The sequence below is a fragment of the Perissodus microlepis genome, chromosome 6, assembly GCF_051167445.1.
Source record: "Perissodus microlepis isolate ML-2025 ecotype Zambia chromosome 6, ASM5116744v1, whole genome shotgun sequence".
In the NCBI taxonomy this organism is placed as follows: Eukaryota; Metazoa; Chordata; class Actinopteri; order Cichliformes; family Cichlidae; genus Perissodus; species Perissodus microlepis.
This window is the reverse complement of record NC_140466.1, coordinates 30,862,983-30,878,262: the sequence shown is the minus strand read 5'-3', so window position 1 is coordinate 30,878,262 and position 15,280 is coordinate 30,862,983. Positions and strand designations below refer to the sequence as shown.

The window sequence follows — 15,280 nt, the reverse complement described above, 5'->3', positions numbered from 1 at the left end:
CACTCAGAGATGGTCTTTCCATACTGTCCCTCACTGAGAGATGGCACCACTCTACCTCAAACCTTCAACCAACAAAGTTATGCTTAAAACCAACCTGCATTAAACCCATTTGTTTGAAATCGAAAACACCTCAAAAGTCAGGAGCGTCCTCGCACAGTGGTTAGATATGCCTGTCAGAACCCTCTAATTCTTACAAGGGAGGCAAGCTGACAAACACGCACACATATACACACAAAGTGCATTGCTTGCACATTTCTTGCATGGAAATACTGGTTTACACTCAGACCGGATTGCTGATGCTATGTGTATTCTCAGCACGAGAAATCGTTATTAGACTCATCCAAATCCCACTTTGACAGTTCGATTTTTTGAAGCTATTATATATGAAGCAAAGCAGACACACACACATATGCTCACACAGTTTATCCCCTCCCCTCAGGTGTAACACACCCACACATGAGAGTTTGTCCTCCTCTCACAGGAAACATTTGCTTCCACGGTGCCCCGATGTGGCCTCTCCCTCTCTCTTATTTTTTTATTTTTCCTCCCCTGTCTCTCTCTCTCTCGTGCGCTCGCTTTACTTCCCTCCCTCTCACTCCTTCCTGCGGTTTTCCTCTCCCAGTCCTCCAGCGGAGCATACCTCTCCTGTTCTCTGTACCTCCCACTCCTTTTTCTTTTCTCCTACTTTTTCTTCTCCAGTGCATTTTTGAGCTCCCTTCTTTTATTTCTCCCCAGTTTCACGACTTGTTTTTATTCCCGTTCTGTCCTTCCAAATCGAACAAGATACAATGACATGAAATGACAGTGTTAATAACTGAGAAGATAGACTGTAAAGCTTTGGAAATTCTCAGCAAGATCAGGCATGGACTTCACAGTCTTGAAGTAAAAACCTTTTTCAGTGTAGGTATTCAATGATTGTTTTTTTATGTTTTACTCTAGACCTATGCTTGTTCCACGTGTGGAAAACTAGCTGTCAGGATGAGGAGGAATCAGTTTCAACAAGGCAGCAGACAGAGAAAGAGATTTAAGCCAGTCCATCACTCCAGGAACAACATCAGGCCTGATTTCTAAGGTTTATATATTCTTTGATCTTCCACTCAGTGTCCTTATAAGGTATTATGCAAGACCGCCGCAACAGTGAGGATGATAGGAGGCTTTGTTTTTGTGACGTGGAGGCATACAGAGACAAAAAGAAAAGAGGCCGAGGTGCCCTCGTGAGAAATGAAATTGGACACCTGTTTGAACAGCAGTGGACAAAAAAACAAAACAACTGGTTTGCATTAGGAGAAAAAAGGGTTTCTAAGGACATAGAAAGGTTGTTGAGAAGCATGGAGGAAGCAGCGGGGGGTTCCTCTTACCACACATTCTGTGGTGAGTTGGAGGTAAACAAGTTCTTGGAGGCAAGTTTGTTTTTCTTTTAAAGAAAGAGGACAAACACAAGTTTTTCTTTTCTCATTGAAGTCCAAGTGTTGCACAATATGTTTTTCGAGGGCCGGAGAGACTGTGCAGATCATCCAAAACACTAATGACTATATCACATTTCAAACTCCAGTCACAAAAACAAAACCACCTCCGCTGCAATCAAGCGGGTTTTTTTCTTTTCACCGCCACGGCAGCAAAAAGGAAATTTACTGTCAGTGTTCACAACTTGAGAATGAGTTGCGCTGTTGTTTTATATGATGTCAACTCTGATTCACGGCGCGCGCTCTATGCCAGCATTCACGAGGGTGAACTTCCCTCAGGAGAGAGAAAAACGGCAACAGTGCGGGGAGACTGAGAGCGAGTGGGCGATGAAAAATGGCAAGGAGAAAACAGAAACTGTGGGAGTCAGACATGGGCTCCCACCCTTTCCTCCCCTCACACTTTTCCCATTATTTGTCTCGGCATGTCTCGGCGTTCCCTCTCTCTCTCTCTCTCTTGCATCTCGGCAGCACAAAGTGATGCAACTGTACTGAGCAAGTCTGCAATAGCTACCAGTAGAGCCTGCAGTGTCTCTCATACTGACACTGGCGTCTACACCACTTATGAAGGGAGTGGTGGCGACTGTCAGGGGGAGGAGGAGCGGGGGGTGGGCGGGTGTAACCTCTGGAATCAGCGACTGTCTTTTTTTCACTTGAAATTTACCACAAATCTCACATCTCTATACGTCAACAAGCTTACTTCTGACTCTTGCTGTCTATAGGGAGACTTTTGAAAGGCATGAAGTAGCCGCTCACTTTACCAACAAATTTGTTCCAAAAGGGCTGAGCTGCTAAGTGTCATGACAAGAAGTGCACATTAGAAAACCCAAGAGAGTTGAACAGTGCTGTTTATTCAAGCTCAGATTCACTCACACAAACAATACTTTTCCTATTAATTCCTTGAATGAAAGCCCCAGTCAGCCCAAGAGACAGATCAGAAACTCCATGGCAACCGCCAGCTGCTAGAGGAAAATATATATTCTCCAACCAGATGGTGAGGGATTGCTAGAGGTTTCTGACTGACAATAGGTGAACTTGATCGCTAAAGGCCCAGTGACAGAGCCTTAGAGACTAGTCCAAGTCCCCCTGCCAAACACAGGTTATTACAGAAAACTGGGTATTCCCCAACAGGTTGGCGAGTGGGTGCTGGAGGATGCTGGTCATCAGCAGCTGAAAATGGTTAGTAGCCATTGAAAACAGGCATCATTTTGACTGCTTGGTTAGCGAGCGCTTGCAACATCATGGATCACAAGGAGGATTGTTGGTGTAACACCTACTTTGCAACTACCCACCAATGAATAGGGAATGCATATTTTTTCTCCAACCAACCAAAGATTTCCAGGAGAGGTCGCTGACCAGTCTGTAGGCCTATATGACTAGGTCCTAGGGTTTGTTTTTACATTCAAGAATTAATCAGGGAGTCAACTTCATTGGAAGCTGCAGTGTTGCACACTTGATACTGTCTGAAATGCCACCAGCAATGATTCTCCAGTGCTTCTAGTAAACTGTTATTGCTAATACAGACCACGATCTGAACCAACTACCAGGTGTACATTACAAGTTTGAACTAAAAACCATCCCGTGGCCACCTTTGATTGCTATTCTGGGATGTGCCAAGGTACAATTAAGGTACAATTAATCAGTGGTTTACTTTTGTTGCTCCCACCCCAGACACATCTGGACAATAAGCGAGCTCAACATTTTTACGTGGTTTGTAGTGATGCATTCAGTTTTGCTTGGAGTTCATTTTGATTTTTCTCTGTGTGAAAAGAAATCAAATCTACAAAACAAAAAAGCTACAAGGTTACTGTGGCGGGGTGTGGCTTGCGGTGCCGTGCAGGGTAGGCGGACGCACCTGCACGGCGAACGTGAACGTGCACCCAGGTCTGCTGTGGGTTTGTTACAGTTACAAGTTACAAACGAATCAACTTATACGGACCAGACTAAACAATCTATAGGTGTGAAAACACCCTTAGTAGTGACCTCAGCTGTCACAAGTAATAACAGTTATTAACCTGTTACAAAAACATCTTCCATGGCTACTAAATTCACAGACTTTTAACATAATTCTTCACTGTATGTATTGTGTTAAAATCAACCATATGGTTGTCAGCAATGCCCTTTAAAAAAAACCTCTGTTATATACACTAGGTAGCATAACAATGAATGAACCAAACCTGCTTTATCATACTTTCAAAGTAGATGAAAGGATGAAAGGACTTGATCTTTAAACAAAATGTTTACTTTGTTTAAAGATCAAGGGAGCAGAGGGTCATTTTGTCATAGAACCAAAATTCTTAATGCACCTGAAGGAGTCGCCCCCTGCTAACCATTAGAAAGTGTGCAGGTTCAAGGCACTTTTTCACTGACATGTACTTTTCTGACCATAAAGTACATGACACGCATCTTTTGTAGAAAGTACAATAGTGGTGTAGCTAACACTAATGGAAGCATTTTTTATTCGATTGCAAGTTAATTATTCATTTGTGTCAGATGACAAATACACACTAGTTTTTGCTTTTTTATATTTAAATCCCAAACAGACTCCAGTGCAGCTATGACCAAAGAGTCACATTTGCTTTGAAATAAACAAACTGGAACAAGCTCAATCAACAGGTTCTTAAACAGCATCCACAATGCTGAAAATCACATTTAGGGACATTAGGCAGTGAAATATGTGTGTTTATTGCAAAAATATGTGATACCTGCTATTTATCATATATAAAAAAAATTGCTGAACATTTTGGAAGCTAGGCCCCGGGAGGAAAATGCTGGAGAGTTATTTAAGACTCCCCCACTTAGAGCACACATGGGGTGGGGGGGCGTTAATCAGATAGGAGCTTTATAAATGGAAAGATCAGTTGAGGAAGAGTGAGATATACCAGAGCTGTAATAAAAGATAAACCCCCCTCGTTACAGTTTATCCCTTTGTAACTCAAAGATGAACATAACCATGTATAGTAAACTTCATGCTGGTGGAAGTTAAGAGCATATTTGTACTAACTTCTCTAATTCTTCAGTGTTAAGAATTTTGTAAAATCTAACTCTTTTCAAGAAACACTCTGAAACCACTTCTTTGTGTTTACATTAATGAAATGGGTCAAATGAATGTAAGTAAAAGGTGTAATTTGATTTCACTTTAACCATATCAAACCAAATCACTCCAGAGCTTTTCACTCCCTTTGTACACTCGTACTCCTCCCTGACCAACCAAATGGTTTATTAAACCAACAGTTCATTCTTTGCTCAACACCAAACAGCAAGCAGACAAAGGAAGTAGCTAACTGATGAACATTTAATCAGCCAATTAGCTCTGAAAGAACCATTATTCTGAGAAGAATGAATATTGGATTTAAATGAATGAGTTAACAGACACTTCACCTGTACCTGCAGCTTAAAGAATAGCCTGTGTTGCTCAGCTTTATAAAGAAGGCCCACGCTGGTATAGTACGTCTGTTTTGTGTTTTGAAATTGTTTTGCTCATTGCAAGTGTAAGAAACAGAAACTGCTCACTCTTTACTTACTTTTTACGTCTGTTTCATCGGATATCTGAAATGTGCAGCAGTTGCACCGATGCAGAGTTTAATATGTTTTGTGTATTAGTTTAGAAAAGTGAATCACTATAATAGATGGCTATGGTTTATGTATTATCTGTCCTTATGAAAAGTTTATGTCAGTGGTACATGTACGGACAAATTATTGGCCTGTTGACAAAAAGCTGAGGGTTTCGTCCCCATATGGTTTAAATCAGAGTATAAAATTTTCTATTCTTCCGCACATAAACTCTGAACACAACAGAATACGCATAACCATAACATCATAGCAGTAATACAGCTTATAGAAACCACTTATAGAAAATCATACAGACAGAGCACTCATTCACACTGCATGTTAAAACATATGGCCTAAAAGAATCAAAACCATTGGGGGAGATGAATGGCTTAGTTAACTCAGAACATGCTCATCACTGCCAGTAATTAAACCACATGAGGGCAAAGTGAGCATGTTTCACTTATTAAATCATTGTTTGTATCTACCTGTCTGACTCAGCCTGTCTGACCCCATGCCTTATGTTGTAAAAACGAATTCATAATTATTTGTAATTAATTAGTTAGTAATTAGCACAGACACAGCGCCCCAAGCATGCACTTTATGACAAATAGATGCTAGTCAAATTTTTTATGGCAGCAACATTTTTCCAAAACATATGTTGATCTCACTGTGGTTTTGGTTTAATTATACTTGGTTTTGGACATGAACACAAATGCCACAAAGAGGCATTCTTGTTACACTTCCCTGAAGTCCAGCTAAAGGGTCAATGCATAGCTGGCATGCTGTACTCTGTTTTTTTCTGAGTCTGCACAGGCACAAAAACTGGCATGTGAACTTCTGCATCGATGTTCACATGCACTCTCTGATGATAAATGCTCACATTCATGGAAGCAATAAAACACCTCCAATGAGTTCACTACTCTGTTAAAGGATGTGTCGGGCAATTCTTTTCATTGATCTAAGAATAGCATATTCTAATGTAACAGCGAATGTGTTTATTCCATCATCTGAGGCTCATTGTCGTATTTATGACCTGTCCACGCGTGCTTTGGTATTTTGGTAGCCTTTTTAATGCATTTTGGCCATTCGTCCACACATAAACTGCATTCTAAGTGACTGAAAATCTTCACCTTCTTCCAGGTGAAGATTTTCACAAAGTCCATGAACACCATGTCCACATGTAAATTTATATTCTTCTTTTTTTTTTTTTTTTTTTTTTGATGACTTAAGGTTGATCAGCAATAGGTTATGTTGCCACTTGTTGCTTAGGAATTCTCTTGACATCAAGTGAGATCATTTTTTTAGCAGAAAATCTTTGTTACAAAAAAGTAAAGGTATCAACAAAAAGCCTGGTCAGACAAAAAGGTTTTTAACTGAGTCCACAGAGTCAGCTAAATGTAATTACAGCGGGAGACTGTTCCAAAGTCAAGGAGCCACAGACTGAAACGCTCTGTCCCACTTCTGTCTCGTACACGGGAACACCAGCAGATTCTGAGCCTGCGATCGAACCCTATGAGCAGCAGTCTTTGATTCAATCTGAAATAATTTACTTTTTACTTTTCATTCTCGTTATATTTTAGTTTCGTCTCTTACATCTGTCTCTTCACCTCGTTCAGAACCCCCACCCATAATGCCTTGCAACACCCCCGCTACCACCATCCCACCATTTGGCAGCAGGACAAGATGAACAGAGACTTCACTTCTCCCCTCTGCCTCTCTGTAATTCCTGGCCGTCAACTGTGCAACAGAACCCCCACACCCACCCACGGGCCCTCCATCCTGACCGTTTCATCCACTGCCACCCTCAAAGAGAAAGACCACGGATGGAGAAGAGGACGAAAAAAGAGAGAATGGAGGATGATGGAAAAGAATGAGTGGAGGATGAAAAAAAGGGAAGGGATGTTGGGAAATGAAAGACAGAAAGAAAAGCGAGAAAAGTGTTTTTAACCTTGTCAGGCGAGACAGACGAGGCCAAGCACAGTCTGCATCCCAGAAATCCGTCTCTCTTTTTCCCTTTCCCTCAGTTTTTGTTTTTTCTTTGTCCTTCTTTCCTCTTTCTTTCTCAGCCTCCCTCTTTCATTCCCTCAGCTCTGTCATCCAGACGTAAAACACACAAACACATGTGCCTCACATTCCTGCGTGCAGAGCAGATTCACCCAATTTGTTTCCACTGTGCGTGTGTGTGTGTGTGTGTGTGTGTGTGTGAGTCTCTGCATGCGTGCTTTCGTATGCGTGTGCTCGTGTATGTGCCAAGCCAGTAAATAATAACCAATCCCAGCTGTACTGTGGACCGTTCCTCTCATTCTAGCTGAGGAAACAAAGAGGGAGGGAAAGGAAAAAGGCTCCATCAAATAGCAGAGTAATGAGCTGGAAAAAAGTCAGCTGAGAGTTGAGCAGGAAGAATTAATTATGTTTTAATGCTAGCAGACATTATGAGTCCTGTAGGAGTGCCAGTCAGTATAGGAGTTGGGCCAGAAGCCACCTGAGAAAAACAGTCCATTTGTACACATTTCAATAGAGAGTCAAGGTTAGGCTACCTTTAAGGTTTTCCACCGAGAGGAAGCAGCTATAGGTAAATCACTGCAACAGATTCCTTCCAGATTCCACAAAAATCCATTACTAAGTTGGCTTTCTCACACTGTGGGAAACAAGCAGACTGACATTTTCATCCAGTTTTCTCTCTGGGTTTGTGAAAAACAGTTGAATATGACAGGAACCAAATCTGAAACCAAAACAGGGGCGTTTTTTTGTGCTACCTTAAAAAAGAAAGCGGCTATATCCAAGGAGATTAGACGGGAAAGTAGACAGGACAGCCCACATGAAGAAAGGCAAGGAAGAGCTTGAGGAGAGAAATAAATGTTGTAGCCACAGGGTCACATCACAGGCCTAGCAGTGTAAGCAGCAATGTCCAGACTTCCCTATCCCTCGCTATCACCTCCAGTTCTTCTGGGTGGATATGTTCCAGAGCCTGCCAATTATAATCTCTCCAGCACATCCTGGGACTTCCCCAGTGTTCCCTCCCATTTGGGCATTTCCAAAACTACTTCACCTAGGAGGTGACACCATTTCGTTTGGAGGAGCCTTTCACTAAGTCCAGACAATCTTCTGTCACTAGCAGCTGGGGTCCTTTTCTTTCTGTTACTACTCACAGTGGTGATACTGTCCTACTTTTCTATGCATCTAAGGCGGAGATACTGACTTTCCTATATGGCAGGGATTACAAGCTCTTTATTGCTCTCACTGTTTCAAGATTAAAGCAAATCTGTTATACAGATTTACAGTGTAATAATTTTAACTCTGCAAGTTGTCCATTAAAAAGTGGAGATTAGTCCTGAAACAATAAAAACAGTCTCTCTCATCTCAACTTTAATGCCACTGATCTGGGTCAACACCACCCTTGCCTGTTCCTCACCTCTCCGCTAATTTCATTACATTTGGCTTGCTGTTTTTTTTCTTCTGTTGCTGACATGCGAGCACACAAACCAACAAGAGGAAAAACACATCGTCACCAAACGGGACAATTACAAAAGATTATTCCAAAAAGTGTTTTCCATTCCTACATTTTATTATACGCTCGTTTCAGGGTCACAGGTGTGCACTCAGGGGCAAAACGTGTGACACAACCTGTGACATCTGGCAACTTAAAGAATTTGCAATGAAACAAGACCAAAACCGTCAGTTTGGCAACCAATCAGGAATTTTTTTTCCCTACTAACGTAAGCGATTCTTGCTTCTGAAGCCAAATCTACTGACGACACAATAACAGCAATGTTCTGTTATTCACGATTTTCTGTTTTTTTGTATGAAGAAATATCCATCAGATTAGTGCTTAATCATGAAGTAAACTTTTCAGATGGAATTATTTTCGCTCAATGGCAACAGATGATGGAACAATATCATGTAGGGGAAAAGGGCTTTTCCCACTCATTTATTTAGTGCATATAAATCCACACTCGCCATCTCTATCTTGTTTTGTTTTTTTACTTAATTGGAGGATTTGCTCACTTCACTTCATCTTCAGTTATTTTATATGAGAATTCATACTTGAATCAAATGCAGCAAGCTACCAAGTCCCAGATTTAGAAAAGACATACTGAACTGTAACACACTACACCTAATTGAATGAGATCCACTCTTGCTGTAATCAAATTACTTTAGCTTACACTCATGTAGACATGTATTTTGCTGCAATTTCTTTTCTTTCTTTTTTTTTGCTTTTTTTCTCCTGGCATGCAACAAGCAGTTCAAATGTGCAATCTGATTGTAGGCGCATGCATTGTGACAGCAAAGCCTTCAAATCCTGAAGTTAAATTCCTGGCTTTGTTGGAGACATTTGGAGCATTTTGGTCTTGAAATCAGTGCCACTTGATTTTCCCTTCAGTGGAATAACTTATTAAAAAAGTTTGGAGTGCTTTTTAAATCCCTCATCAGACTCCTTATCTTACACAAAGGTTTTCTTCTGAAGGCACTTGCGCTTTCCAAGATGGTGTCATGCAGTTTAATAGCAAAGACCCTGGATATCAGATGGATTCTTTGCATCAAGCAACAAGAAGACCCTAGACATGAACATGACATAATTTCCTTAGGGATTATTAAAGCATTCTGATTCTGAATCTAGATCCTCTGGGTCTACTTTTTAATGGTTTTGAATGTGCAATAAAAGTAGTGGACCACCACAAGAGTTCCAAAATGTTACTTTGTGTCATTAGTTTGAGTATATGACTTTTAAAAAGGGAAACTGTTTTAAAGAGTGTGGAATCTTTGCTTGCCCACATTTGCCCAACAGTGGGCTCAAGACGTTTCATATAGTGAAGTATAACAGGGAGATAAACAATAGAGAGAAAACCCCAAAAATTAAACGACTCTCTATGAGTGAATACTTGGCAACAGTGGGAAGAAAAAACTCCCTTTAAACAGGATGACACCTCCGACCTAACCTGGCTCAGGGAGGGGCAGCCATTAAGCCAACAATCTTTCATGTAGGCTTCCTAGCAAACCTAAAGACTTGTTGAGACTAACACCAACGCAAAATTTAACATCATCAAAGTAGCCACAAGAAAAAAAATAAACAGTCATCATATTGTTGTCCACATCTAAGGCCACTTGAACACAGAACAAGATCCTACGCCCGTCTGCGACGGCACTTGAGCCCCCTTTACAATCATAATTCCCAACCTTGAGGAGACAAGGCTGTTTTCCTCTCTTTCTCTACCTCACAACTCACTCCTCGCTCTGCCAGGGCTTTTTCACTGAGGCCAGCATTTCGTTTGCCTCTTTCCTCCAAACACAAACCCAAAAGAAAGAAAGAGGGGTGGGAGAGGAGAAAATGAGAGAGAGAGACGGGGGGGAGGGGGGGGGGGGGGGGGGGGGTTGAGTCGGGGTTTTCGGAATTTGGTCTATGTTTGGATTGGAAGCGAAGGCCCCAGCGCTGGGCTCTCAGGAGGATAATGGAAAAGAGGGAGAGAAGAAAGGGAGGTTTATGGCTGTGTGTGTACCCTCACAGGTGGTCGGCACATACTGACGGGTCCGGGGGGGGGGGCTTTTGTGTGTCAAAATGTGTGTGTGTGTGTTCACGTGGGGTTGCCGAATTGTGTCCGCCTATTGGCAAAAGTAACGCCATGTGTGCTCAAAGCATGTATGCTCAAAGATACATGTGTGTATCTTTGCAGATGTTGGCACAAACGCATGTGCGCTTTAGCTTGTAAGAATCAGAGAAGAGAGACGTAGAGAGGAGGTGAATAAGACATTCCTTAGATGCAGAGGAGTGGGGGGGGATGCAGGGAGCCAGTGGTTAGTTAGTGGTTTGAAACTAAGAGGAGAAAAATGAACGTCTCGTCCAGGGCTAGGCCTGAAAATGCTACCGCAAACCAACCAACAAGCCAAGTGGGAGAGGAAAGGAGACCGGAGCACAGAAGAGGAGAAGGGGGGAAAAAGCGAAGGATATGAAGAGAACCAGTGAGGCCTCCTCTTCCTCCTCTTCCCATATGAGGCCTGCTAACTCCTGCCTGTGCCGCAGGGGAGAAAGAAGGGGAGTGGTGCTTTTATAGCTGGACTGAACCGACTGAACCCATCATGTACAAACAGCAGGGAAAGTATGGAGACAACAGAGGCCTGAGGCCAGCAACCACACAGGGGGCTTCAGATGGTTTCAGGTTGAGGACCACAGGAGGGCTGGAGGTCCAAGGAAGAGAGGGATGGAGGAGTAAGAGAGAACCCCTCCGAATCTCCCTCGAGTCCCTTTTCAGAGATACATCAACAGTTTTGGTTGTTCTTTCTTTTACCTGTTGCTTCTTTTATTCACCTTTGTCCTTCTTTTCTTTCTTTGACTACTTTTCCATCTCTTTTCCTTGTTTTCTTTCTTATTTCCTCCACCCTCATCTTCATTCTTTGGTTATTCCTGCCGCATGTCTGCTCCATTTTCTGGATTTCATTCCTGTTTGCCTTTATTTTTGTTCCCTTCATTTTGTAACATTTCTTTCGTCTTTCTTTTTTATCCTGTCTTTCTGGCCTTGGATTGCTTCCTTTCCCAAACTGTTTTTTTTCTTGGCTCATCACTGGACTACTCCACTTATTAAATAACTCATTCAGTCAGTCTCTTTTTTTGGCTAAATTGCTTTCTTCCTTCATTCCTTTTGTCTTTTTTTTTGCTGCACTTTTTTTGTATTGCACACTCCCTTTCTTATTTTTTATTCCTTTTCTTTTCTTCTAACTACCGTCCTATCACACCTGTTCCCATTGTTTTCCATTCACTTTCCATCGTCTTTGTTTCCCTTGTTTTCCCTGCCATCCTTTCATTCTTGCGTTGATTTCCTCCTTTGTTAGTCCACATCAGATTATTTATTTTTCACTTTATTCACTTCTTCCATTTCATCTTCTGCCATCCTTTTCCTCCCCGTGGCTCTGTTTGCCCTGAAACTTTCATTTTTGCCCATACAGTTTAGTCATTTTGTGTATTTTCTTATAACTGATTAGTGTTGTGAACTGTGATCCTTTGTTTCTTTTTTTCACTAACTTTGTTTCTACTTTTTTTGTACTTTCTGATCTTTCTTCCTTATTTTATCATTCCTTCCTAACTCTTATCTCCCTATTCTATTTGTTTCTTTCTTTCTCCCTCTTTTAACAATTTACTTAAAACTTGTACACACAATCCTGCAGGTTTCCATATGCATGAGCAGTGTTCCCACCCTGTAGCAGACTGAGTGGGTGGAAGGGGCCTGTAAGACAGATGCACCCAACAACAACAGGAAAGGAGTTTTCTTGGCTCAGAGTCTTTTCTAAAATCCGTCCATGTGCGTCTGCCCAACCTTTGGAGAGCAGCATGATGCAACAAGCCTGCAACACACGCAGCACTGCATGACATGAAAACCACAAAATCAGCAAAAACTTTCGCCCCGACCACCATGTAACATCAGTAAGGGATTTTTGTTGGTCTTATGCACCAGTGGCCACTCCCCAAACCCTAAACCAGGATTTCAGACCCCAGAGAATTGAAGTCTAAGTGCAAGAATGAAGTTGGGAAGTTTTTTTCTGATACAAACTTGTGCAGCATAGCACAGAGGAGCTATGCTTGGTGTGAGGAGAGTGGAAGTTTTGTGTGTGCTTTGTGTCCACCTTGCCACACTTATGGGTGTGTAGAGGTGGTGTATATGGGAGTATTTGTGTCCCTAAATATGGCAGCGTAGCGGTTTTAAATTTAAGCATTTCAGCACAAGTTGGTAGTTTGTGGACAGAAAAGGTCTTACGGTATGCAATTATATACAAATACAATTGTGGATCACCGCAAAAAACAACAATAACGCCACTGTTACAATGCATGAAGCTAAAAATATGTCCCTTGTCAATGCATTTTCTCAGAGTATAGGCTTTCTGCTAATTTGGTTCAACTGTTTCCAGAGTGAAGACGCTACATTAGGAAATTCCAGCCAATGTCAGTGTTCAAAATACCAGTCTGGGCAATACCAACAGTAATACTTGGTAATCGTGTAAAGAGCCTTTGAGCTCTTAATCAAATAATCTTTCAACATTTAGTCAGACCACATCTGATACAGGCAAGAGAGAGACACGGGAGATGAACACAGGCCACTGACACTGCTAAATGCCATCTAATTTTTAGATATGCCAATAAAAAGTCAATAAGGTCAATGCCAATATTTGGCTGACATGTTGTTACAACCCCACTTCAAACTTCATGCCCCACCTTGAAAGCACTTTACCCCACCTTTTCATTTGGGCATGCTCGTATCACACAAGCACAGTGGAAACAGTAAAAACTGGTTACAGGATGATGGCAATAACTGTTACACAGGCCAAATGATGTCGATGGTACATCGATGTGCAATGCTAGTCCAATTAACTGTCACTCAGAAAGCAAAATGAATTGTGGTGAAGAAATCAAATGTAATTGATTTTATGGGTTTTGTTTTGGGGTTTTTTTTTCTTGATTGATATTGAATTTCTTGAATTGATCGAGAAGTAGTTCTAGTTAAGCTGAGAAATTTTTAGTGATCTGACAGCCGAACAACGTCCACCCTAATTTTGTTGTTGTTTGTTGATAAACTGTTTGTTCATAAAATGACAATGTGAAACAATTATTGACCACAAACCTTTTCTTGCTAGATATTCCAACAAGGACATCCAGTTGAGTGTAAGGTATATCTCCAGTCTCAGCACAACTTTTCTTTTGGAAACTATTTTTCAACCAGACATCAAGGTAAAGGGGACAGCTGATGCTTTTTCATATGTAGCAATTCTTTTAAAGCTCGTTGAGCCCTAAAATTGTGATGTAACTTTGTTACTAACCAATTCATTTGCACTCGTCAATGTAAACAAGGAAATAATGCTGTTGTTTTCCTAGCTAGGACCACTGTCCCTCACATCAGTGTTTCATTTGTTTAAAATTCAACAAAACAGCATTTCATCAAGTCCACAAAGTTTTGGTGACTGGTTATTTCTTTAACGTTTTTTTTTTTTTCTCCAAGCAAAATACATTTCAGAAGAAAATCAGAGCTCCCAGACGAAACCCCTGAGGAGCTCCTGAGATTACCAGGAGTAGGAAGATCATATGTGGCTGTAAAGATTATTGTCATTAATATTAAATTCATCATTTTTAAGAAAAAATCATAAAATGTCATTTCAAAAACTCAAAGTGATATCTTTGAAAAGGTCAGAGAAAACAATATATATCCAGATTACAGACAAAGAAAAACACAGATGCTAAACATTTCTAGCATTCTTATTGATTAGATCCATTAAAACCCCTAAAGACAACAGATGTCAACCTGTATTAATACTGTAAATGTTTGTTTTTTAATACTTGAATCATTACATGGCTCGTATATTTATACATAGCTAGTTAAATTCTGTAAGTGCTGCCACACTTATGGCCGGCACATATTGTAAACCAATATTAGGGAAACGTCAAGGGACTCTTAGATTTCTAGATACACAGACAAAGCTGAGATTTACCTTATAACAGCCTGTTAGTGAGGCAGATCTTCTCCCTGTAGTTTGCCTGAAGATGCTTCTTCAATGGTCGTACTGTGAGCTCAAAAATTCATCAAAATCAAGCGAGTTTGTCCGACGTGTCCTGTATCATCTTCATCAAAGTTATCGGTTTTCACTGGCTGCTTTCAAAATCAAAGAAATCTGCGATGTTGAAAAGCAAATCCTCCCCTCGGGGGATCGTTCGGAAGGTAAAATATCTATTGCTAGTGGTCAGTTTTCACATATGTATTGGAAAACCTTGTCCTGGGAATATTTTTCTTCAAAATGACTATTATGTAAAAAAAAAATTTTTAAATGAATAGGGATTTTAAAAAAAATTGTGTGTCACTCAAATATACGAATGCAGGATACTCTGCGGCGTGAATGTCAAATCTGGCGTAAAATCAGGCTCTCCGAGAGGCGCATCGCTCAGTTGCGACGCTGGTCAACTGAGCTTCCAGCGGCGGAGAGGAGGGAAGAAGCTGTCTGGGTGGGAGTGAGAAAGGGAGAGGGGGGCGTGGAGAGACACTGTGACAGCATGAGCGAGAAAGAGAGAGAGGGAGGGAGAGAGTCTGACATCCGAGGGAGCATTCCTCCTCCAGCTGTTGAATATCTGGACGTTTTCATTGCAGCGCTTCTTCATTTTTATTTTGTCATACTTTCCAGATCTAAATTGTTGCTACATATCATCCATCCGTTTCATTACCCATTGCCCCATGCTGATTTAAAAGGGTGTAAGTGTGCGTGATTTTCAATATTTTTGCAATTACTGGGAATTAAATCGG

At 41.2% G+C, this 15,280-nt stretch overlaps 1 protein-coding gene across 2 annotated transcripts in view; it reads right to left on the bottom strand.

Moving 5' to 3' along the window:
• Positions 1-14,960, bottom strand: part of LOC146385954 (zinc finger protein GLIS2-like) — a 35,047-nt gene extending 20,087 nt beyond the window's left edge. For both annotated transcript variants that reach the window (XM_084931969.1, XM_084931970.1), the window contains exon 1: positions 14,478-14,960. The gene's annotated coding sequence lies outside the window, so the exon portion shown is untranslated. The remainder of the gene's footprint in view (positions 1-14,477) is intronic.
• Between the last annotated feature and the right edge of the window lie 320 nt (positions 14,961-15,280).